Source organism: Rattus norvegicus, chromosome X (genome assembly GCF_036323735.1).
Source record: "Rattus norvegicus strain BN/NHsdMcwi chromosome X, GRCr8, whole genome shotgun sequence".
In the NCBI taxonomy this organism is placed as follows: domain Eukaryota; kingdom Metazoa; phylum Chordata; class Mammalia; order Rodentia; family Muridae; genus Rattus; species Rattus norvegicus.
Window position 1 is genome coordinate 130481555 of NC_086039.1, and position 25975 is coordinate 130507529.

General features: G+C 34.6%; 1 long non-coding RNA gene across 8 annotated transcripts in view; it reads right to left on the bottom strand.

The window, feature by feature from the left end:
- The window catches only part of LOC120099203 (uncharacterized), a 139456-nt gene that overhangs the window by 95900 nt on the left and 17581 nt on the right, over positions 1-25975 (bottom strand). For all 8 annotated transcript variants that reach the window (XR_010061535.1, XR_010061532.1, XR_010061533.1 and 5 more), the window contains exon 2: positions 17108-17184. This is a non-coding gene — a long non-coding RNA (uncharacterized LOC120099203). The remainder of the gene's footprint in view (positions 1-17107; positions 17185-25975) is intronic.

Sequence of the window (25975 nt, forward strand, 5' to 3'; positions counted from 1 at the left end):
GAAGCTAGAGTATTAGAAAGGGGTTGGTATAGAAAAGTAGTTTATGATGGGGAACTAGTATAACAAAAGTACTATGAACAAGAAAATGGGAATATTTTGGATGGAGGTATATGTAGGCAGGATAATGGGGGGATTGGGAAGTTATGATGTAGGTGTGGTAGAGAAGAGAAAGAAGTATCACTAATGTTGTTTTAAAAAGCCAAGTGGAAGTGTATTTTTTTAATTTATAAGTTTCATACAGATGCACATACATACAGAGACGCATGCTCACACATGTGTGCACACACTCCCACACACACACACCACACACCAATAATAATTAAAGAGGTTGAGGTCATCTAATTAAAAAAGAATGTGAAAGATAGGGAAGAATTATAGTAAGATCGTGGAATGCAAATGATATAAACATTACTCAGCTATAAATATGTAAAAATAGCTTGTTATTTCTAAAGAGAGTGAGAAAACAAAACAAAAACCAAACGTTAACTGAAACTGCCCTATAATGGATAAATAATTATCTTCCTCAATGCAATATGCTACCAAACAAAAATTCTGCTCAAAGATACTGGATCAGAGAGGTCCCAATGTACCCCAAAATAATCCATCCTTTTGTCATTGCACTTGGTACCCACAAGAACAAGAAAGTATGACTCTGTTGCCAAAGTTGTCATATGCTTCATTTAAATGACACGGGGAGTTCAAGATGGTACTCATTTGAAATTTTTCCCCTTCCTGGTTAATATTCATAATCTCAGAAGTGATATAGAGACTGCTAATGGAGAAAAATCTTCAATAGATTTTATCAGTTATGAACTTGAGAGCTACAATAAGGAACAGCCTAACAAGATATGCACATTGGAGCTATAGTCGAAAGAATATCTTAGTGATAACTAATACTGTTTTCACTGGATTTGAGGCCAGTCCCTTAGGAGAGAACTCATTCATAGTGATCAATAAACAAAACCTTGAACCTGTGGCTATAGGGGTCATAGGTCTTAGGAGTGAAGATGCTATTATTATTTCACTAAATGGACATAATATATAACTATGTTCTAAAACCTTTGTCAGAGAAAATTCTTTATCTAGTAGATGATGGTTAATCTAGGCACTGTCCAAAACGCACGAAAAATAGCTATGAAGTACTCAACTATTAATGGAATACTTTTATAAACTCTGTGGTAATTTAAATTTTAAAGAGAAGCACCACACCAACACAAGGAGGAAAACTACACATAAAAAAGAAAGTAATCTTCTTTCAACAAGCCCAAAACAAGATAGCTATACAAACGTAATTCCACCTCTATCAACAATGGAAAAAAAAAAACAGGAAGCAACAATTACTTTCCTTAATATCTTTTAACATCAATAAACTCAATTTCCCAATTTAAAAAAAAGCATAGACTAACTTACTGGATACATAAATAGGACCCAGCATTTTGCAGCATACAGGAAACATGCCTCAGTGACAAATACAGACACTACCTCAGAGTAAAAGGCTGGGAAAAAAATTTCCAAGCAAACAGTCCCAAGAAGTAAGTTGAAATAGCCATTCTAATATCCAATAAATCGACTTTCAAATAAAAGCTATCAAAAAAAAAATGAAGAAGTATACTTAATACTCCTCAAAGGAAAAAAAAATCTACAAAGACAAACACTCAATTCTGAACATCAATGCTCCAAATGCAAAAGCACCCACATTCATGAAAAAAACATTACTATAGCTCAAAACACACATTGTATCTCACATAATAATAGTGGGAGACTTCAACACCCCAATCTCATCAATGAACAGATCATGTAAAGAGAAACTAAACAGAGAAACAGTGAAACTAACAGAAGCTTTGACCCTAAAAGTTTAACAGATATCTATAGAATATTTCATCCTAAAACAAGAGAATGTACCTTCTTCTCAACATCTCATGGTACCTGATCCTAAATTTACCATACAATTGGTCACCAAACAGGCCTCAACAGATAGAAGAAGATTGAAATAACCCCTTCATCCTATCAGATCACCAAGGTCTAAGCCTGGACCTCAATAACAACAAAAACATCAGAAAGCTCACATACACATGGAAGCTAAACAATGCTCTACTCAATGATAACGTGGTCAAGGAAGAAATAAAGAAAGAAATTAAACATTTTTTTTAGAATTTAATGAAAATGAAAGCACAACATACAAAAACCTATGAGAAACAATGAAAGGAGTGCTAAGAGGAAAACAGCTTTTGGTGCCTCCAAAATGAAACTGGAAAGAGCATATATTAGCAGCTTGATTGAACACCAGAAAATTCTAGAACAAAAAGAAGCAAATATACTCAATAGGAGTATAAGGAAGCAAATATTGAAACTCAGGGTTGAAATCAATCAAGTAGAAACAAAAATAACTATACAAAGAATCAGCAAAACCAGGAGCTGGTTCTTTGAGAAAATCAACAAGCTAGATAAACTCTTAGGCCGACTAACCAGGTGGCACAGAGACAGAATCCAAATTAACAAAATTAGAAATGAAAAGGGAGACATAACAACGGAATCTGAGGAAATTCAAAAAATCATCAGATCCTACTTCAAAAAACTATATTCTACAAAACTGGAAAATGTGGAGGAAATGTACAATTTTCTAGACAGACACCAAGCTCTAAAGTTAATTCAGGATCAGATAAACCATCTAAACAGTTCCATAAACACTAAAGAAATAGAAGCAGTCACTAAACATCTCCCAATCATAAAAGGCCTAGGACCAGATGGGTTTAGAGAAGAATTCTTTCATACCTTCATAGAAGACTAATACCTCTACTGTTTAAATTATACCACAAAATAGAAACAGAGGGAACACTACTCAATTCCTTCTATGAAGCCACAATTACACATGCCTAAACCACACAAAGACCCAACAAAGAAAGAAAACTTGAGACCAATTTCCCTTATAAATATCAATGTAAAAATGCACAATAAAATTTTTACAAACAGAATCCCAGAAGACATCAAAACAATCATCCATTTTGATCAAGTAGGCTTCATCCAGGGATGCAGGGATGGTTCAATATAGGAAAAGCAATGTAAACCACTATGAAAAACAAACTCAAAGGGGGAAAAAGGCATATATTAATCTCATTATATGCTGAGAAATCATTTGAAAAAATTCAAGACCCCATCATGATAAAGACTTGGAAAGATCAGGAATTCAATGCCCATCCCTAAACATAGTAAAAGCAATATACTGCAAACCAGTAGCCAACATCAAACTAAATAGAAAGAGACTTGAAGCAATCCCACTAAAATCAGGGACCTGACATGGCTGCTCACTCTCCCTACCTATTCAATATAGTAATGAAACTCATATACAGAGCAAAGAGACAACAAAAAGAGGTGAAAGGGATACAAATTGGAAAGGAAGAAGTCAAAATATAATTATTTGCAGATGAAATGATAGTATACTTAAGTGACTCCAAAAATTCCACCAGAGAACTCCTACAGCTGATAAACAACTTCAGGAAAGTGGCTGGGTATAAAATTAACTCAAACAAATCAATAACCTTCCTCTACTCAAAGGAAAAACATGCTGAGAAAGAAATTAGTGAAATGACACCCTTCAAAATAGTCCAAATAATATAAAATACCTCAGTGTTATTCTAACCAAGGATGTGAAAGATCTGTATGACAAGAACTTCAAGTCTCTGAAGAAAGAAATTGACGAAGATCTCAGAAGATGGAAAGACCTCACATGCTCATGGATTGGCAGAATTAATATTGTAAAAATGGCCATCTTGCCAAAAGCAATCTATAAATTCAGTACAATTCCCATCAAATTTCCAACTCGTTTCTTCATAGAGTTAGTAAGAACATTTTGCAAATTCATTTTAGTAATAAAAACCTAGGATAGTGAAAACTATTCACAAACATAGAAGAAATTCTAGTGAATCACCATCCCTATCCTCAAGCTGTAGTACAGAGTACTATTAATAAAAAGTGTATGGTATTGTAAGGAAACAGGCAGGTAGGTCAATGGAACAGAATTAAGCCAGTAATGAACCCACACACCTATGATCACTTGATCGGTGACAAAGGAGTTAAAATCTTCCTGTGGAAACAGAATAGCATTGTCAACAAATCATACTGGTTCAACTGGTGGTCAGCAGGTAGAAGAGGGCAAATGGACCCGTTCTCATCACTTTGTAAAAAGTCAAGCCCAAGTGGATCAAGAACCTCCACATAAAACCAGATAAAATTAACCAAATGAAGATAAAGTGGGGAAGAGCCTTGAACATATGGGCAGAGGGGAAAAATTTCCCTGAAAAGAGCACAAATGCCTTATTCTCTAAGATCAAGAATCTATAAATGGGACATCAGAAAATTGCAAATCTTCTGTAAGGCAAAGCTCACTGTCAATAGGACATAAAGGCAACCAGCAGATTGAGAAAAGATATTTACCAATCCAGTATCTGATAGAGGGCAAATAACTAATATATATATATATATATATATATATATATATTTATATATATATATAAAAGTTAAACTCCAGAGAATCAAGTAAACCTATTAAAAAGTGGGGTAGAGAGCTAAACAAAGAATTCTCAACTGAGGAATATTGAATGGCCAAGAAGCACCTAAAGAAATGTTCAGTATCCATAGTCACCAGGGAAATGCAAATCAAAACTACTCTGAGATTCCACCTCACACCAGTCAGCATGGCTAAGACTAAAAACTTGTGTGACAGCAGTTGCTGGTGAGGATGTGGAGAAAGAGAAAAATTCCTTCATTGTTTGTGGGATGGTAAGGTGATACAATCACTCTAGAAATCAGTCTGGCGGTTCCTCAGAAAACTGGACATAGTACTATCCGAAGACCCTGCTATACCACTTTTGGGCATATACCATAAATGATTCTCTAACATATAACAAGGACACATGCTCCACTACATTCATAGCAGCCTTATTTATAATAGCCAGAAAGCTGGGGAAAAAAAAAGCAGATGTCCCTCAACATAGGAATGGATACACAAAATGTGGTACATTTACACATTGGAGTACTACTCAGGTATTAAAAACAATAACTTTATGAAATTCTTAGAGAAATGGATGTAACTAGAAAATATCCTGAGTGAGGTAACCCAATCACAAAAGAACACACATGATATGCACTCAATGATTAATGGATATTAGCCCAAAAGCTCTGAACACCCAAGATACAATTACGGACCACATGAAGCTCAAGAAGAAGGAAGACCAAAGTGTGGATGTTTCAGTCCTTCTTAGAAGAAGGAACAAAATACTTATGTAAGGAAATATGATGACAAAGTGTGGGGCAGAGACTGAACGAAAGGAAGGCCATCCAGAGACTGCCACCTACGGCGATCTATCCCACATGTAGTCACCAAACCCAGTCACTACTGGGGAGGCTAAGAGGTGCATGCTGACAGGAACCTAATATAGCTGTCTCCTGAGAGGTTCTGCCAGAACCTGCTAAATGCAGAGGCAGGGGCTCACGGCCAAACAATGGACTGAGGACAGGGTCCCCAATGGCAGAGTTAGAGAAGGGACTGTAGGAGCAGAAGGGGTTTGTAATCCCATAGGAAGAATAACCATATCAATCAACCAGATACCCCAGAGCTCCCAGGGACTAAACCACCAACCAAAGAGTTGGTGGAGGGACCTGTGGGTCTAGTCGCATATGTAACAGAGGATGGCCATGTCAGGCAGCAATGGGAAGAGAGACCCTTGGTCCTGTGTACCCCAGTATAGAGGAGTGCCAGGGCAGAGAGACAGGAGGGAGTGGCTGGATTGGTGTGGGAACACCCTCCTAGAAGCAAGGGGAAGAGGATAGGATATAGGGCTTATGTAGGAGAAACTGGGAAAGGAGTTAACATTTTAAATGTAAATAAAGTAAATATCCAATGAAAGAAAAAAAAGAAAAAAAGGTTAGTTATTAAGTGAGGAAGCCTTTAACTGTGGAAAGAAGTATAGGGCAAAATAGAGAAAGAGGGAGGAAGAAGCGATAAAGAAATTAAGGATATTCGAAAAAGACATAGGGAATCAGACTATTTTATGCTTACTTAAATTTATGTATAATGTGTGTATATGTGTATACATGGATATAGTTTAAGCAAAGTTACTCTACAAAGGATGGTAAAATTACCCTCCCTACAAACCATATATTATTTTATATATATATATTCCAGGAATAAATAGAAACAACTTTATAAGTTGTTTAGGTAATCAAAGTTATCTTCTAAAACAAAGTACCCTATTACTGTTGCTCCTGGATGTGTCCTATAATTCAAAGTCATTCCTTATTGCCAAAGAAACCATACATGTCTGTCACAGGATATGGAGAAAATGGTGAATTAGCCTGAATGTCTACTCACTCTGAGTGTCTCAGTATTGGAAGATAATATACCAGCTGTCAAGGAAGAGGAGTCTTACTTTGCAATAATACTTATGAACCATAAAAATTACCACTCACCAAATATCTGCATAGTGTAAGGGTGGCACTTTTATCTTGGGCAATAACAACAGCTGTCTAACTGGATTCAAAATGAGGAAATTTATGTTTAACTCTAAAAGTAACCAACTATCCATGGTTGGTTAGACCGTTTATCTAGAGGAAAACCAACCACTGCTACTTTCCAAAAATAATACTTCTATTTCTTAAGTGTATCCCTATAGTATCCCTATATCTACAGACAGGTATCGCTTTCACACTTTATAAAATGAATCATTTTTTTCATAAGTTTGAGACTATTATAGATATCCACTAATGTTCAATAGATTGAGAATAAGTGACTATCTAGTGCCCAACCCTCAGTGATATATTTTTAGGCAACTCCCACACCTAAGGCTCAAAGAAAATATTAGAAATGCTATTAGAAGCCAGAGACCCAAGACGTGTGCTGTTAGATAATATCCCCTAGTCATGACATACAATATGTACCCCAAACCTCTCAAGCATAGAGTTTCCTGAACAAGATCAGTAGAATTGTACCAGTTGGAGTACAAAACTGGACAAGGGAAATTTCACATGGTCCTGTATCTTGATAAAGAGATACTCATAGCCAATGGGTACAATAGAATCAGATTCCTCCAGGGATGTTAGCAAATCCTAAGGGGTCACCCTGGAAATATGTATGTATAAGCAATGTTAAATGGAAGCAGCAGCTTAGAAATGTATATGTGTCAATACAGGAGATGATGAATTGTTGGTATAAGCATAGGAGGATGAATTGGAGGGGTAGAAGGAGGGTTCAAAAGTGATGAAGATGTGGTCATGTATGAATTTCTCATAAAAAAATTAAATAATAATTGTTGATTATACTAGTACAGAGAAGCAAATAATTCATTAATTCATGCAGCCAAAATGGCAAACTCCAAACTCCACATTTCCATATCAAATGTCAAAGCACTCCAACTTTGTTCACATGTTCAACTTTGTTCAACTCCAGATGTTTAGACTTCCAACTCTATTCATCTTTATCGGCTGCTTTGGCAAATCTGGCATTCAGCAGCCACAAACATCATTCTCCTGGGCAGGTGCCACTCACTGTTAGCAGCTTTCCTCAGGAGGGATCTCACATCTCTAACATCTAGGGTCTCCAAGGCAACTTCAGTGTTATAGCTTCTTATTCCATTGTTTTGGATTACACAGATCTTCTGGACTCTTCCAAATCGCTTGATCCACTTCTCCACCTCTGCTCTCAGTAGCACTCCTATCTCTTTTTTACTCCATTCCACTGCTGCTGCTGTTCTTGGTGATCATCCCTTGGTACTGGCATCTCCAATAACATCTCATAGGCTCTCTTCACAGTGTCAGGCCTCAACTACTTTTTGTGTCCCCTTTAGTTCTGGGCTTTTAACTGCAACTAAGGCTGTACCTTCACCAATGGCCTTACCTGGCTTCTCACCGTGCAAAGCATTAATTTTTCTTCATGCTTTCAAAACCAGTACCACCTGGGTGATTCTTATACATTACCAAGTTCAATTCCAGTACGAGTTAAACAAAACAAAACAAACAAATGAACAACAAAAACAAACAAAACAAATCCACAGCTTCGTTGTGCTATCAGAGAACTCTTTCCAGATTTATTCTCAATGATGCTGGTCTCTTCTTAATTGGGCTGCTCTGGTGCCTGGGGCTTTCCACTAATTTCTTAACTCCAGCTAACCAGCACCAATTGCCTCAGTGGTTCCTTCTATTTCTTGACTCTTAAATCTAGAGCCACATGGCTGAAGCTGCCGAATTCTGCTGCTTGCTAGGTTGGAACATGCCCCCACACACACATACCTTATTCTATTACATTATCACCAGCTTTCTGTTTTCAATGAATTTAATCTCTCCCTAAGTTTCTTTATCTTGGAATTTGCTCTGTAGCCTGACTTTCAATTTAGAGATCTGCATGCCTGTCTCCTAAATTCTGGGATTAAAGATGTGGTCCAACATAGCTGGATTCAAATATTTCTCTACTTAAAACATTCTCTGTACCAGGCTGGCCTTGAACTCAGAAATCTGCTTGCCTCTGTCTCCTAGGATTAAAGGTGTATACCATCATGCCTCAACTTAAGCTTTTCTTTACCTAGAACTTGCTCTTTCCCAGCCTTGCCTTAAACTCAGAGAACTGATTGGCTTGGTCTCCTTGGATTAAAGGTGTATATGTACTGAATCCCATTTTAGCTGGGTGGTATCTTGCCCAAATGTTCTACTCCCTTAATCTGTTATCTCCTAGAACATAGATTTCAGTTCCATTCTACTTCTTAGCACCCCTTTAATACTTGAACCAAATATTTTGTATGTTTTCTTTTCTCAGCTTGCTCCCTTTCATTAAAATGCTTTTCATAAGACTAAACCAGAGAAAAAGTCGTTGTTGGGCTTTTGGGGGACTTCATTTGTCAATGCAATTAGTATGAATCTTTTTCTTTGCCTCAGGTAGACTCTTCACCAAAATACTACAAAAACAAGTTTCTAGGCCACATAGTGAAATTCTTCTCCATCAAAATCTTTTGGGGTAGGTCTTCACAGTTGAAATCACTACCAGCAACGAAATCTTCCATTTTTCTACTAGGAGAACCTATTAAGCCCCACTTAAAGCATTACTATGCTTTCCAAATCCAAAGTCTCCAAATCCACACTCTCAAACAAACAAACAAACAAACAAACAAAAAAAAACATGGTTGGGCCTTTCACACCAATACCCCAGTCCAGGGTAACAACTTCTGTCTTAGTGTTTTATTGGTATGAATAGATGCCATGACAAAGGCAACCCTTAGACCACATTCAATTGGCACTGGCTTACAGGTTCAGAGGTTCAATTGATTATCATGAAAGTGGAAGCATGGCTGTATCCAGACATGCATGGTATAGGAGAAGCTGAGAGTTCTACATATTTATCTGGAGGCTCTTATGAGAAGACTAGCCCCCAGGTAACTAAGATGAGGGTCTTATAGCCCATGCCTACTCTAGTAAGGAAAACAGTGTGACACCTGAGTCCAGAATATACAAGCCATCACAATGTGGCTCTAAAGTTTACCTATACAGAGTTTTCTCCCTAATTTGAAGTTCTGGAATATTACTACCACATACTAATTCTAAGTATATAGTAAGTGGTTGAGTGTTCTGAGGATAAGCAAATTAGTGTAAAAATGAGGACCAGAAAACATTTTTATAGTATAACAAAGGCAGGCTCCAGAATGAAGAGATCAGGTACTAGAATGGCAAAGTACCAAAGGAAAAGAGGAAAGCAAGTAGCAAGCTGCAGTATCCTAAGGAGGTAAGATCTAACACTAAAGACAACTTCTTTCAGGATGGAGAGGGTCATAAGGAGTAAAAATAGAAGAAGGCCTTAAAATGATACTGTAGAGAGACAGTAGACCAGATCAAGGGGTTCTATTTATGTTACGAAAAGAGTTTAGAATCTGTTATAAAAACAACAGCAAGATTGCAGAGAAATTTTAATACAGCAACATGGCTACTCTGGCAATGGGTCACAACCAAAGTCTTCTTGATCTATTTGATATAGCCAGACTGAAGACATGATCTGGATTAAAGTATAATCTGGCTGGAATATAGATATGTGCACAGTACACACCTTTAATCCTTAATAATGAAGGTAATATGCATTTGTGGGAGGAAGAAGCCAAGTTTGAAAGTGAAGTTTCCTTGAGGGGCAGACAAAGTGCTGAATCAGAAAATGATATGACAGAATCAGAGATTGGATATGCCTAACTCTCAGAAGAACCATACATGAAAGAGAGGATACTTAAGAGCAGCAAAAGAGAAAAAAATGTGATGCATATGAATGACAGCTTTATGGAGAGACTGATGATAAAGAGAACAAGGTAGACACAGGTGAAGACAGAACAAGCCAGAGAATGAGAATTACCCAGAAGATTAGAACACATTGTTGGAGTTAATATGAGCTCAATTCAATCAGAAGCTGTGAGATCCTGGATTGACTCCATCTAGCAAGATTAGATTGTAAGGAGGCTAGAAGCTTCTAGGCATTGGCCTAGTGATAGAACAGAGAAAGAAATGTTCTTGAATCAGATTAAGCCATGCATTTACACAGCTTGGGTACAGCTCTCATCTCAGCCCTTCATCTGAGGAAATAAAAGTGATATTTACACTAGAAGAGTATCAAATAAGAGGTATGAAGAGAATATATAGGTATCTATATTTAAATCCAAGGTCATAATATATAAACAATGTGGACATTTTTGGTACCATTTGAATAAAGAAAAAGAAATAAAAGGAGGAAGAAATAAACTATAGAGAATATTTTTATTATCTATACAAGCCAGAAAGCAGGCAATGAGTTGTATGCAGTTTGGACATGGCAGGCAATCTCAACTGAAACATGACAGGAGAGACAGGGAAAGAACAAGACATAGGAGTTACCCATTAAGAGAGGCATCCGAGACCAAGAGACCATCAGATTAGCATAGTCAAAAAAGTCTGAGTTATATAAGGGTCAGGCTGACAGAAAAGAAGCAGAATCGCAGCCTCTGGAAGGGAGAGGTTTAGGGTAGCAGGTGAGGTGAAAAGTCCTAGGAGGAGCCACAGGTACTAAGGAGTCTTATTCTCTATTAAGACCTAACACTTTTTTTGCTAGGTTCTCATTAGATAAGGACAGGATCAATGAACTCATTCAGACAGAGGAAATGTTTGGTTATTTCATACTGAACACTTTTACCAGTGAACTTAAGTGTTTCTTCCACTGTTGTTCTTTTACAGTTGTTTTATATTTTTTTTGTTTTTATTTGTTTGTTTTTAAAGCTATGATCCTGATTATCCACAGAATCAATTTTTGCTGGTTTTCAATTTCTTTTGGCATGGACATCTCAATTACATATTCCTTTAATTTATACTTTAAGCTTGGTTCTGCTGGGTTGAGTTTTTTTTTTCTTTTATTGTATATAGTTTTATTTACATTTCAAATGTTATTCCCTTTCCTGGTTTCCTGGACTTAAGCCTCTATCCCATCCCCCTCCCCTTCTTCTATAAGGGTGTTCCCCTCCCCTTCCACCCCCCTTCTCAGCCCCCTGACATTCCCCTACTGGGGGGGGGGTCCAGTCTTGGCAGGAACAAGGGTTTCTCCTTCCATTGGTGTATAACAAGGTCATCCTCTGCTACACAGGCTTTCTTTCTTTCATTCATTTATTTCATTTATTTATTTTCATTCATTTAAAATGTAAATATTTATGTACTTCCATTCATTTAAAATGTAAATATGGATAGCAGATGAGTTGTTATATCATTTAAGCCCTCTTCTGCCTTCCTAAAACTAAATAAATAGCTTTTTAAATTGAAAGACATCAGAGTAAGACTCCAACTTTATCAAACTAGTGATACAAAAACATTAAGCCAACTAGATAAACAAAAGTAAGGGATTGGAATAACTGTGTGTAAAATATAAATTAACAGTCTCTAGAATATGAGAACAGAATGTCAAGACAATTAAGAGGTAACTACAAAATTGATAGAGAAAGGGATTTATAAAACTTTCACACAAGGCATGACTACCTTTACAAATTTAGACACATAACTATTCTACTATGGAAAAGAGAGGGCCATATAACTATCTCCTATCAAACATAAGGACTCATTAGTAATTGATATTTGTTATGAGAAGGAGCTCATGAGTCCCAAAACAGGTATCAGTTCCTAAAGGGAAGGCCTCATAAAGCACTACCCCTCCCTGGGTAATTAGAATCACTTAGTGGTTTCTAGAGAAAAGGAGTCACCAGGATCTCCTTCCCTCACTACATACTATTAGTTAAGAGTTGGTAGGCATAAAGAATCCATAGCACCCACCTTTTTGAAGTCTCAGTGACAGTTAACAGTTGCTAGCAGGTAGGACTCATGAGCCCCCACCCTTTACTGAAGAACTATAGGCTGCTGCTAGCAGTTACTAAGGCTGATAGGGTCATAAAGGCCCCTCCCTTCTTTCAGGACAGTTAGCAGTTACTAGGCAGGAGAAGCACTGGACTCCCCCTCCCCCCAGGGAGGCAGAAAAAAGTGGGTGGGGGAAAGGGGAGAACATTTGAAATGTAAATTTAAAAAATCCAATAAAAACAAAAAAAAGAACAGCAAAAAATCCAAATCCTTGTAGGTTTTCTCACATTAATCAAATGGGTATGTGCTGAATATGATGTAAAATTAATAAAAATGAGTGATAACTGCATTCATGAGTCATTTTAGCATCAGATAAACAGTCTATGTTAGAAAATTAATCAAAAGGATACTTCAAAACATTTGTGATAGGATCTATTAAAGAAAGGAGACCTTTCACACTGTGATTCAATAGTGGAAATTAAGCTGTATTTACTTTGTTAGTGGAAAATTATATTATATATTGAAAATATACCATATCTACTTATCTTTTAAAAAAAGAGTCTTGAAGGTACTTAAGAGTTAACTCCTTGAGGGCTACAGAAACATTTTCTTTAGGAGTAAAATCACTGCTAAATTGTTCATGGTACCATAAATAGCCTCTCACCCATGTTCTTGTAGTCAACTCTAAAGTCATTGGATCACCAAAAGATAACAATCAATAAACAAAAAGGAAAGTTGAAGGGGGTCTATTTGAAAGGAAAGGATTTACATAAGTAGAAGGCAATTAGAGAGGGTAATATATGGTAAATAAATATAAAATAAATTATATTTATATGTATGAAAATGTTATAATTAAATCTATTATCATGCAGAAAACATATTGGCTAAAAGATTTAAAAATATGGGGATATTGACTAATGATATAAATAAATTCAAATGTAAAGAGAATACTATGAATAAGAAGACACATTTGTTAAATTAGTTTAAGTGTCGAAATTTCAATGAAGACCACCAACTGAGTGCAAATGAAATATAAATATAACAAGTAAAATATTTTAGCCATCTGAAAAATTACTTTAAAAGAAAATGTAAGGTTATATGGCTTCACTGGTGAACATTAGCATTTACTAATGAAGACACAGTGATAGTTTTAAAAACACCAAAATTAATGAAATAGAATTGAGCATCCAGAACTGAAACCTAATATTCATGCATAATTGAATTTGAAAATTGGGTGCCAAGAGAATTCAGTGGAAAAAGAATATCATTTTCAACAAAACTGCTCCAACAATTGAATATGTACAAACAAGGTAAAATTGGTCTCATACATTATTATACACAAATTCAAAGGATCATTTTTGCCTGTTTTATTTATTTAACTACACCACACAAACACCAGCAACAAAAACTACTATGCCTTGTAAAAGAGTTCTAAGGAAATAAATAGGAAATATGGCTGCTTTTCATAGAACAAAGAGCAACAAAACAACTGCCTCGGCCCTTCTGCTTAATAAGGCTAAGTATCCTGTATAGAAAAAGAAAACAAACTCATACTTTGGTGTTTTTTTTTTCACAATACCATGTTAACAATACCATATTAATAAAATAGTGACAATAAAATTTGCCTTGAGTTAATCAGCTGGTTCCACACTTTAAGGATATTGACCAAAATGTAGCTGACACAAGTAACTGATTTACATAAGGAATATTCATTCAAAGTTCACTGAAACTAGAAAAGAAGAATAAAATGTATATATCTTAAAAAATAAGTCATAAAACTTTTATTAGAATGTTTACAGTCTGATTCTTAATAACTAATTAAGAAACTAATTATCAACATATTAATGGTTAAACAAATTGAGCCATGTTCATATAAATAATAAGTTATTTGGTAATTAAAATATAAATAATGAAGCTTGTCACATAGGTGCACTTTAAAGAAAGTACACAAAATGAAACAAATCCAATTCAAAGATATGCATACTGAATGATGCTAGTTACAAAAAAGTGTTAATGTTAGGCAACTATTAGAGTTTGGAAGTAAAATCAAGTGAATGTATGAATATTTGAGAAGAGATATATCAAACCTGATTGAAACATAAGATATCCATGCACCAAAATATCACATTATTCTATTACTATATATAATTTCTGTGTTTTCTACACCAATTAAATATTAAGAAAAATAAAATAAAAGGAGAGACAGCTCAGCTCTTAAGAGAACTTCCCTATCTTCTAGAGGGTCAGAGTTTTTTCATAGTACCCATATTGTGGCTCACAACCATCTGTAACTTCAGATTTAGAGATTCTGACGCTCCTTTGGACCTAGTTGCTGACTTCATGTACAAAGTACACTAAGAAACATCCAGGGAAAATGTCCAAATGAAAGTTTTTAAATTAAGAAATATATTTGATAATTTTCAAAATACTATACTTTTCCTATTAACTTCTATAGTGCAGAACAGAATGTTAATATCTTGAGAAGCTTTTAGACAGATAATCCCTCTTACCAAACAATCTTCTTTTCTTTGCAGAGGTCTCAGTGTTTTATTTTTAGTAGTAAACAGTTGCTTACACTTACATGTTTTCATTTTAAAAATCAGATATTTTTTCTTTCTGTAACATATTTGTCCTGAAAAATTTATGGATATTATTCCAAATTTTAATAAAATCTTAGAATCTACAGGAACCACAAAGCATCCTATAAATTTGAACTTAAGAATGATACATCATACTTATTATTATTTTAAATCAAAATCTTACAGGCAACATGCAAGCTGTACAGTGTTACTTTTGGATGCCATTTTGAAGTAAGTCAAAATAACAATTGCATCATTAGTTTGAAATTTCTAAGATACTCATTGGAGACAGATTCATGTTTCTATAGTGATTTTAACAGTCACCTTGGAAGAACTAGAATAATTGCCTCACTTAGATTGGCCTGCAATCATGCCTGTGAAAGATCTACTTTTTGATTGATAGGGGAAAGTTCATCCCATTTGTGGGCAGTACCATTTACCTAGATGTGAGAATTCTAAGTAGGCTATTTGAACATAAGCCACTGAACAAGACAGCTAGTGGTATTTTCACATGGTTTATGCTTCAGTTCCTGCTTGAGTTTCTGCACAACTTCACGTTTTCATGGAATGTAGATTAAAGCATAAAGCCAAAAATTATTTTTAACTCTATGTTGCATGATGTTTATCATAGCCCAGAAAAGCAAACTAGAACACACATAAAACACTACTGTTTAAGCAAAATTTACAGTAAAAGCATAAATGTTTATAAAACCAGCACTTAAATAATAAAATTCCTGTAGAGGAATTCAACTCTAGCAACATGGATACACAGACCTATGTCTGTATGATCCTGCTAGAATTACGTACCTTTAATCATTTTGGCTGGAATAGAGACACACCCTTAGTACACACACTTAATTCCAAACAATGAAGGTAAAGTTAGCTTGTAGAAAGAAGCAGACATGTTTGATATCTAATTGAGGGCAGACAAAGTGGTACACCCAACTCTCCTGAGAAGAGAATAAGAAAGAGAGGTCACTTAAGATAGTGTGGAAGTTTCACTAGGGCAGTTTTCCAGGGGCAGGCTTCAGGTGAAGGCAGAACAAGCCAAACAATGAGAAAGAACCAAATTAGAACAGATTGCTAGAGTTCCATTGGGCCAAGTTGAAAATTTCAGTGAGAAGTTGAGAAAAGCCAGTTTGGATGATATTGTACAGGAGTTTGCGCCGGAACATCTGAATTAAATCAGGCAGCCAGAAATCAAAAAGTCAGTCAGAAATTCACCAGTCAGTCTCTGAGAGGGCAATTACATCTGGTGACTAAAGATACTTAAACAAAACTCTTTAAACAATATTATATCTATGTCTATTTATTCGTTTCTATATTAAACTTTTAGCAGATTATCTGCTTATTCTGTAAACGGGATGAGTAAGAATAAAATTTGTTATACATGTGTGAAAATGTTTGAATGAAGCCCAATATTTTCTATGATTAATGTACGCTAATAAAATGAGACCTCATTATATGGTCTCTAATAAAGTCAAATACATTAGGAAAAAACTATATCTATATGGAGCTATTGGATCCTGCTTATGTTTACTGTTCATGAGAAATAATTCTTTTCTTTTACAGTAGACAATTCAATGATTTCAAAAAAAGTCAACTTTAAAGAGAAAAACTTAAATCTACTTTAAAAGAATTCCTCAGATATATCAGTGTTTCCTTCCTAAAGACTTGTTAGCTTGATTTCAATATCTTTTAAAAACTACATAGTATGGTCATTAGCCGAAATTCTTCTTGTGATAGAATCATATTATGACATATAGTTAGGAAACTCCCATTATAGTTTGGTCAAGTAATGAAGATGACTCAATAGATAATGAAAGTATTCCTGATTAACAGCTTCAACACTATAAAAATATATTATTACATACCCCATGTAAAACAAAAAAATGAATTAAGTCATTACTTCTTACTTTAAGATATATAGTTAATTAGGACAAGTATTTTCCAGTTTAAATTCTAATTTTTTACAGTAAAACCCTGACATAATAGATGTAAAATAATTTGTATGTTTTATATTTACATTGAACTCATCTAAGTACTTGAATTAACTATGGGACAATTATAGCATGTGAAAATATATTAAGAAAATAGACAAATAGTATATATATCAACCTTAGAAATGTATACATTTCTATTACTGAGAAGTCAATATCTCAAATAAATGAGGACTCAATAGCAAAAATTTAAGAAAGAATAACCTGATTTAAAACGTAGATGGGCTGGAGTTGTATAACTCAATATTGTGGAGTCACTCAATATTCAGTGTTCTCAAGTTCTGGAGAAAAAAAAGACACAGAATTTTGAGTATAAGTTTCTATAAACTTATACAAGTGGCTTTAGCTTTATTAAAAGTTCTAATAACTACTGATCATGAGGAAAATAAAAGTCAAAGCCACAAAATGAATGAAACCATATAATTTGCTGAAGAATAATTGGAAATGAAAATCATGATAGGAAATAGTAAACTAAAAACAGATATATACATGTACATATATATATATATATATAACATGATTTATTTCATACACAAAACACACACATACATACACACTTATACACATATATATGTATACACACATAATTATTTCTGTTATATATATGTGGGGGGTATATAGAACTATGTGTATGTGGAGGAGGAGGGGTTCTAAAGGAGCAAGGGATGGGGACTCAAGAGAGTGCAATGAGAAGAAACCCAAATACTATGTCTTCTTTTTTTTCTTTTTTTTCTCCATCTTTATTAAATTGGATATTTTTTATTTACATTTCAATTGTTATTCCCTTTCCTGTGTCGTCTTATATATGGATTCAAGCTTCATTCACACTGTGTTCTAAGAACTTGTGTGACTATTACTTTGAAGAAACAATAGCAGTCTTTTGAATGAAGACATTTGAGACAAGATAATATTTGGGCTTGGATTAAAAGTATTAATAAATCTTAAAGCGATCAACAATACCACTGAAGAGAAATTTCCTGAGCTGTATTATGAAGATGAAAAAGTGTCTGTTAGGAAAAATGTTACCCATCCAAAGCGCCACAACTGAATATATAGTAACCCTTGTATCTAGAATGGAGATTTAATTCTTGTGTGTACACTATGGGCAAGCCTATAATTTTATGATATGTATAATGCAAAGTAGCAATAAGCTTATAATACTAAAATTATAAATAGAAGAAAATCGCCATAACAACCAAACCTACCATAGCACTATAACCATACCAATAACATGTTAAATCTAATAATGATACTGTAGTATTATACTTATATCTTTTACTATTACAATACAACACTAAAACTATAAAACTAATAACTACAATAATAGCAGTACCATACAAATCTGCCTTCAATTATAGCACCAGGGCCATTATGCTAGCATTTTAAACATAATACTTTAACTATAATTCTATCATTGTAAATATAATTCTAGTGCTGAAATTATAATGAGAGCTGTAGAACTATAATGCTAAAGTCTAGCATTTTAACTCTATCTATAATTCCAGAAATACAAATAAGGCTTCATAAATATAGTATTGCATTTACTATTTATGTCACTATAAAATAAGTATAAATTTTATGGTGTCATTAGAATTGTAGCTGAAAATAATTTTCTTACTAAAAATAATGCCTTAACAGCATTACCATTATAATGTTATTGATAACTATATTATAACCATTCCATTAGCATAAACAATATGATGCACTAAAATAAAACTCAATGTAACTATAGCACTATCCTGCAGCTATAGCATTGTATGATAAAAATAACTTTCTCTCTACAATAATTACTCATTTCAGATAACTTATGATAGTTTTAGTCACTGTTCTACTGCTGTGAAGAGACACCATGACCAAGGCAACTTTTGTATAAGAAACCATCTAATTGGGGGTTTATTTACAGTTTTAGGGGTTTAGTCCTATATCATCAAGGAAGAGAGCATGGTGGAAACATGGAAGTGGTTATGGTGCTGAAGCAGTAGCTATGAGTAATATAGTGATCTTCAGACCAGGAGAGAGAGACTGAGCCTGGAATGGACTTTAGAAATCTATAAGTTCATGCCCTAATATTCTTTCTCACAAAGCCACTCTTCCTTATCCTTCTATTCTTTCTCAAATAGTTCTACTCCCTGATGACTAAATATTCAAGTGTATGAGCCTATGTGTGTCATTTTTATACAAGCCAAAGTAACATACAATTGAAAATATGATATTTAATTGTGCCTTTCACCCTATGAAAATAAAACCAACATGGATCATAGCCAAAAAATATCTATATCTACACTTCTATTATTATACATGGTTAGTGATTTGCAAATACTACCATGCAAGATCAAAATATAATATGTTACCAGGCAGTGGTGGCCTACACCTTTCAGGAGGTAGAGGCAGGCAGATCTCTATGAATTTAAGGTCAGCTTGATTTACAGAGTGAATTATAAGACAGTCAGGGATATACAAAGAAACCCTGATCTCAAATCAAAACAAAAATATAGAACACAATTATGTCAAAAAATGCTCCACTTTTACTCATGTACTGTACTATATAAGAGTAATTATTATATATTGAAAATAACTACTAGTATAATATTATTATAATATTAAATGTTATGAAATTACATATATGAATTCATCAATAATACCAAGGCCACAAATTTATATCAATATAACTATTATCATAATTAATGCAAATATACATAATTCTCTCCATATATATCTATGATTGTATGTAATTCCATGCACTTTAGCATATCACTTTCAATACTATATTATCATTTCAACAATAACCTGTAACTAACATTCACACTCTCTAATGGAGAGTTATAATTACAGGTCAATGGATACAGTTATAAAGTTATAGTGTGGTGTTATCAGTTAAAACTATAATTATCCATATGACATAATTATAACAGCAGTGCTATAACTATAACCAGTAAAAGCCCTATAACTCTAATGTTAATGTGATAACTATATGTATAAAATTGCAAGAATTAGTATAGAAATCTAATAATATCTTTGCAATAGCAATAGGATTATAATTGAAAGTAATTTATGTACTATAGCATGTAAATTAGTGACATTACTAGAACTATGATTTAGTATCTTAAATATAATATTATAATTATAAACCTTTAATTATAAGTATAACTAGCACAATAATTTCCCAATTATGTCTAAAATGAAATAACATTATAACTATATATGCATGCTATATATACATTATATATATATACACACTTAAATATTAAGGCATAACACTGAGTATATAACTAGTACAATAACAATTACTTTAACAAAATCACTACAATCCACTAATTGATATTTCTCTAATAATACAGTTACAATTTAAATTATAATAAATAAAATAATTCTACCACTAAATCCATACATCTTTACTATTATAAGTAAAGTACTATAAATACAAGTGAATAAATATAATCAAAGTTTATAATTCTCATATTAAGAGTATAAGCTTACATCTATATTCAACTATATAATAATAATATAGCTATTAATATATGAATATAATCAGCATTATTCCTATAACCCAAAACTTGTTTTAACCACTAGATAATCATGACTCTATATGGTAACAGTTACATTGTAACTAAAGTTCTATAACCATATTACAAGATTATATCTACAACAATATAACAACTTAATGCTCACCATAACAATCTAAGTACAGCAATGGAACAATAATGATACAATTATAATTGTAATAGTCCTCTTATACTAAGTCCTAGACTTCTATTATATCAACACTAGACTGCTACCATTATACTCATAACCTTAATACAATAACTGTAACAGCACTATCATAATAGAAATTACAACTCTACAACTATATGAAGTATATTCAAACAATATTAATAGTATTAAAACTATAATTTAACATTTAATTATAATTTTAAAACTATAAATGTGACAAAATACTATTATTTTATGCTCTAATGGTGATAGAATATATCATAAATAAATTTGAGTCTAATAATTTATAATTAGTACAATCAAAATCCTAATTATTATTATAATTAAAATGTAGCAATTATAAAATATCAATAAAATTAAGAATAAAATTATGATGTAACTATAAAATTATGATTAAATTAAAGCAATGTAAAATACTACAATGATATAGTTATTATTTTTACTGTTACTTTAACAGTGTTATTTTTTTTGGGGGGGGGGTCTTTTTTTCGGAGCTGGGGACCGAACCCAGGGCCTTGCGCTTCCTAGGTAAGCGCTCTATCACTGAGCTAAATCCCCAGCCCCTAACAGTGTTAATATATGCCATAAATATGGTATAAATATAACCTGAAACTTCATCAATTATAAGAAAACTCAATAGTTGTATATATGTAACTTTAACATTATGACTCTAGTATATTACAAATACTAATACATTTTTCTATTACCATAGATTAATATTCTTTAACAGATGTAACAGTATAATTACATGATTAATACATTTATTAATCATTGTATTACTATATATGTGTCTTTAAGTAGAACTGCTTATCTTTAACCTTATTTTAACTATGCAAATCTACAAATAATTACAAAACTTTATATCTCGCTGTATGACTCTACCCCTATAACTCTAACACTTTTCTTTTAATTATTTTCTTCCATTTTTATTAAATTGGGTAATTCTTATTTACATTTCAAATGTTATTCACTTTCCCAGTTTCTTGTCCATCAGTCCCCTAACCCCTCCCATTTCCTTCTATATGGGTGTTCCCCTCCCTATCCACCTCCCCATTACTGTTCCCCCAACAATCCCCTACACTGGGAGTCCAGTCTTGGCAGGACCAAGGGCTTCCCCTTCCACTGGTGCTCTTACTAGGATATTCATTGCTACCTATGAGGTCAGAGTCCAGGGTCAGTCCATGTATAGTCTTTGGGTAGTGGCTTAGTCCCTGGAAGCTCTGGTTGGTTGGCATTGCTGTTTTTATGGGGTCACAAGTCCCTCAGCTCCTTCAGTCCTTTCTCTAATTCCTCCAACGGGGGTCACATTCTCAGTTCAGTGGTTTGCTACTGGCATTCACCTCTGTATTTGACATCAACTGGCTCTGTCTCTCAGAAGAGCTCTATAGCCGGTTCCTGTCAGCATGTCCTTATTATCTTCATCCATCTTATCTAGTTTTAGTGGCTATGTATATGTATGTATGTATGTATATATATATATATATATATATATATGCCTCATGTGGGATGTGGGGCAGGATCTGAATGGCCGTTCCTTCATATTTTGCTCTAAACTTTGCCTCCCTGTCCCCTCCTATGGATATTTTTGTTCCCCTTTTCAAGAAGGAGTGAAGCATCCCTATTTTGGTCATCCTTGTAACTCTAACACTCTTATTGGTGATACTCTAAAAGTCTTACTGTAGTGGTATATCACTTACTTTATAATTACTTCTATTTTAATATCTATTTATGATTCTATGTAATGCTATGCCATTTATGTATGTATATAAACATACATATATTTAGACATAGCATTAACTGCTAACTTAAAATTTAAAAAAAACTAACGATATAACTAAATTAAATTGTTCATTGCATTTATATTTACATTTTAAATGTTATCCCACCTTTTGGTTTCCCCTCCAGACATAGTCATTGTACACATGAATTTACTTTATCTGAAATTATCTGCACGAGACTTATACAAGATTGGGCCCTCATGGATAGGAGAGGGGTCCTTGCGACCTCATACTTCCCTGAGAGACTTTGGCAGTTAATGACTGTTGGGGAATGAGGTGCCATTTTCTTCACTGATAAGTACACTTGCTATATAGTAAATAATCTACAAACTTTCAGGCCAGAAGCTAATGACCATATTATGCAGTTTTTAAAAAATATTGAAATCAAGCTAACAAGTCTTCAGGAAGGAAACACCGATATATCTGAGGAATTCTTTTAAAGTAGATTTAAGTTTTTCTCTCATGGAGGATTGTGGGGTCAAATGGTGGGCAGTAGCAAGCTAACGGCCAAGGAAGATATAAGGGTTAGTTGAGCGATGGCAGGATGTAGGCCAGGGTTCTGGGAGGTAAGATCCCATAGTGTTAGTGAGAGGGCTGGTGTTACAAAGTGGAGGATAGAGTTAGAAGCGTGATTATTCCTAATTAACCCCAGTTCTAGACCACATTCAAAAGCCACTAAGGGCATGTGGCAGTGACAAACCTGCAGGCTTTCCTGGAGAATACTGAGTCCACCCCTAAGGATAGTGACTGACACAGCAAGACAAGCTCTTTTAGCAAGAGCTGCCCTTTCCCCTGAGTCCTAAGGGTGGTTTGGCTTGAGAACAGCTGCTGAGCAACTGTATTAAGGATAGGACTTCAAGGAGAAGAAAGGAATGGAGCGCTTCCAAAAGGAAACAAAGAAAGTAAGGTCAATGTCTTCCCTATCGATAGTTACTCCATTAATGATGAAACAGCAAGGCGTGATTTCCCACGTTACACCCATGCGGTGGGCATTTTCAACATAGAGTGCAGGTTCACTTGATGGTCAGCACGTAGAAGAATGCAAATTGATCCATTTTTATTTCCTTGTACAAAGCTCAACTTCATGTGGACGTCCACATGAAACCAGATCTACTAAAATGTGGTCGAAGTGAAAGTTAGAAAGACCCTTGAACACATCAACATAGCGGAAAATTTCTGAAACAGAACATCAATGGCTCAGGCTCTAAAATCAACAATTGACAAATGGAACCTCACGAAACGGAAAAGCTTCTGTAAGGAAAAGGACACAGTCAATAGAACAAAGTGACAAACTACAGCTATGGAAAAGATGTTTATCAACCCTACATTGGATTAATATGCAAAGTATACAGAGAACTCAAGAAACTTTTTCTTTAAAAAAAGTTTGTAGCTTAGTTCCTTGAGAACTCTCTCTCTCTTATTGAGGAGAGTAGCAAACCTCTCCAAAACAGGACTAAACTCCTTATCTCTTTCCATCCAACTCTTGATTACAACATTAAGTTTCCTGGTGCTCTTTTTGTCTTTAAACTGTATATTTTGGATGCTTAATGCCTCACTTGTTTTTTACATTGTATACTTACATCAAGGCCATTAATAGTAAACATGCGACAGACTAAATATTAGGCAGTTTATAAATTTTTTTTCTGCTGCAGAAATTAGTTCATTCCTTTTTTTTTTTAGTTTCGTGTGATTTCTCAGGATGTGCAGAAGGTATCCAGATTATTTTCTGAAACACTACACAAATGACCTCTGCCCTAATTTCTGCTAAATATACGTGCTCCTCTTTCAACCGTCTGAGCCAAACTTTTGCAGTACGCATTGCTCTCAGTACTATAGCTGTGATGGTATGAATGTAGTTGGTCTTCACTGACTTATGTGTTTGAAATACTTGGCCCACAGGGAGTGGCACTATCAGGAAGTATAGCTTTGTTGGGGGAAGTGTGTCACTGTGGGAGTGGGATTTGTGGTCTCAAATATATGCTCAAGCTACGCCCAGTCTCCTCCTGGCTGCCTTTATATCAAGATAGAGAACTTGAGCTCCTCCAGCAGCATATCTTCATACAGGCAGCCATGATTCCCAACATGATGATAATGAACTGAAGTTCCGAAACTGTAAGCCAGACCAATTAAATTAAGTCAAGGCCTTACAGTTCAAATCACCCTCAGTACAACTATCTTCCATGTTTCTGCTAGGATGCAGTCTTAAATTTTTCTTTGCTAAAGAACTTAGACCACTTCTTTTTTTACTTAGTTTCAAGTGATTTCTTGGGATGTGCAGAAGACATTCAGACTATTTGCTAAAATACTACACAAATGATCTCCTCCCTAAGTTTGCTAAGAATTCTGACTTCTCTTTCAAACTTTTGAGCCAGGCTTTGGCAGTGTCTATTATTTCATCAATATAGTTATGATTGTTTGAATGTGGCTGGCATGGCTCTTGCCTTAATAATTGCCTTGGTCATGATGTCTCTTCACAGCAGTGAATCCCTAACTAAGACAGAAGTTGGTACCAGGGACTGGGGTATTGCTGTGATAGGTCTGACCATGCTTTCATTTGGATGACTGTAAAATTTGGGATTTTAATTAAGAATGATTTAAGCTGCGCTTAATGGGCCATCCTAGCAGAAACATGGAAAACAGCTATACTGAGAGTGATTTGAATTGTGGAGCCTAGGCTCAAGAGATTTCAGAGAAGAATTTTATTATGTTGCCTACAGATCATTCTCGTGATATTTTGGTGAAGAATGTGGCTGCTTTTTGCCCTTGTCTAAAGAGTCTTCCTGAGGCTAAAGTAAAGAGATTTAGATTAATTAATTTAATTGAGAAAGGAATTCTCAAAAAAGACTAGAATAGACTCTGTTCTGTGGTTCACACTTGTCAGGAGCATTGATCAAGCATAGTAAGCTTAGACAGGAAAATTATAAAATGAATGGTTTAAGGATTAAAGGGGTACCAGGAAGTAGAATAGAGCTAAATCCTGTGTTTAAAGACATAACAAGAGGCGATAACCCCAGTAAGCAGCAGTACTTTGTAGTGGCTCTGGCTTTAGAGTCCAAAATAGAATTGGCTACTGGAACAATTGATGCTAGTTAGCTGGACCTAAGAAATGAGTGATGAATAAGAAGAGACAAGGATTAGTGAGATGAAATCTTCTGGAAAGTGTTCTGTGAGAGCAGAAAGAAGCTGTGTGTCAGAGATAGACCTTGTTCTTGAAGCTGGACTTGGTAATATGTAAGGATGACACAGGTGTCACTGGTTTTGGAGGCATGAAGGGGTCAAGCAGAGTAAGCATTGAGGCTAAGCATTTTGAGTAGCCATGGAAAGCCATTGGTGAAGATGCAGCCTCAGTTGCAGTTGACAGCCATGGACTGAAGGGGTCGTGAAAAGAAATTGAGGTTCAAAACCATGAAGGAAGCCTATGAGAGACTATTGATGAAAGCACAAACAAGTTGCAAGCAGAAGATCCCAGTGCATTGGAGATGCCAGTACTATGGAATGTCACCAAGAACAGCAGCAGTAGTGGAGTGAAGTCAGTCAGAATATAGCATGCTACAAAAGGCAGAGGTTGAGAAGTGATCCAAGG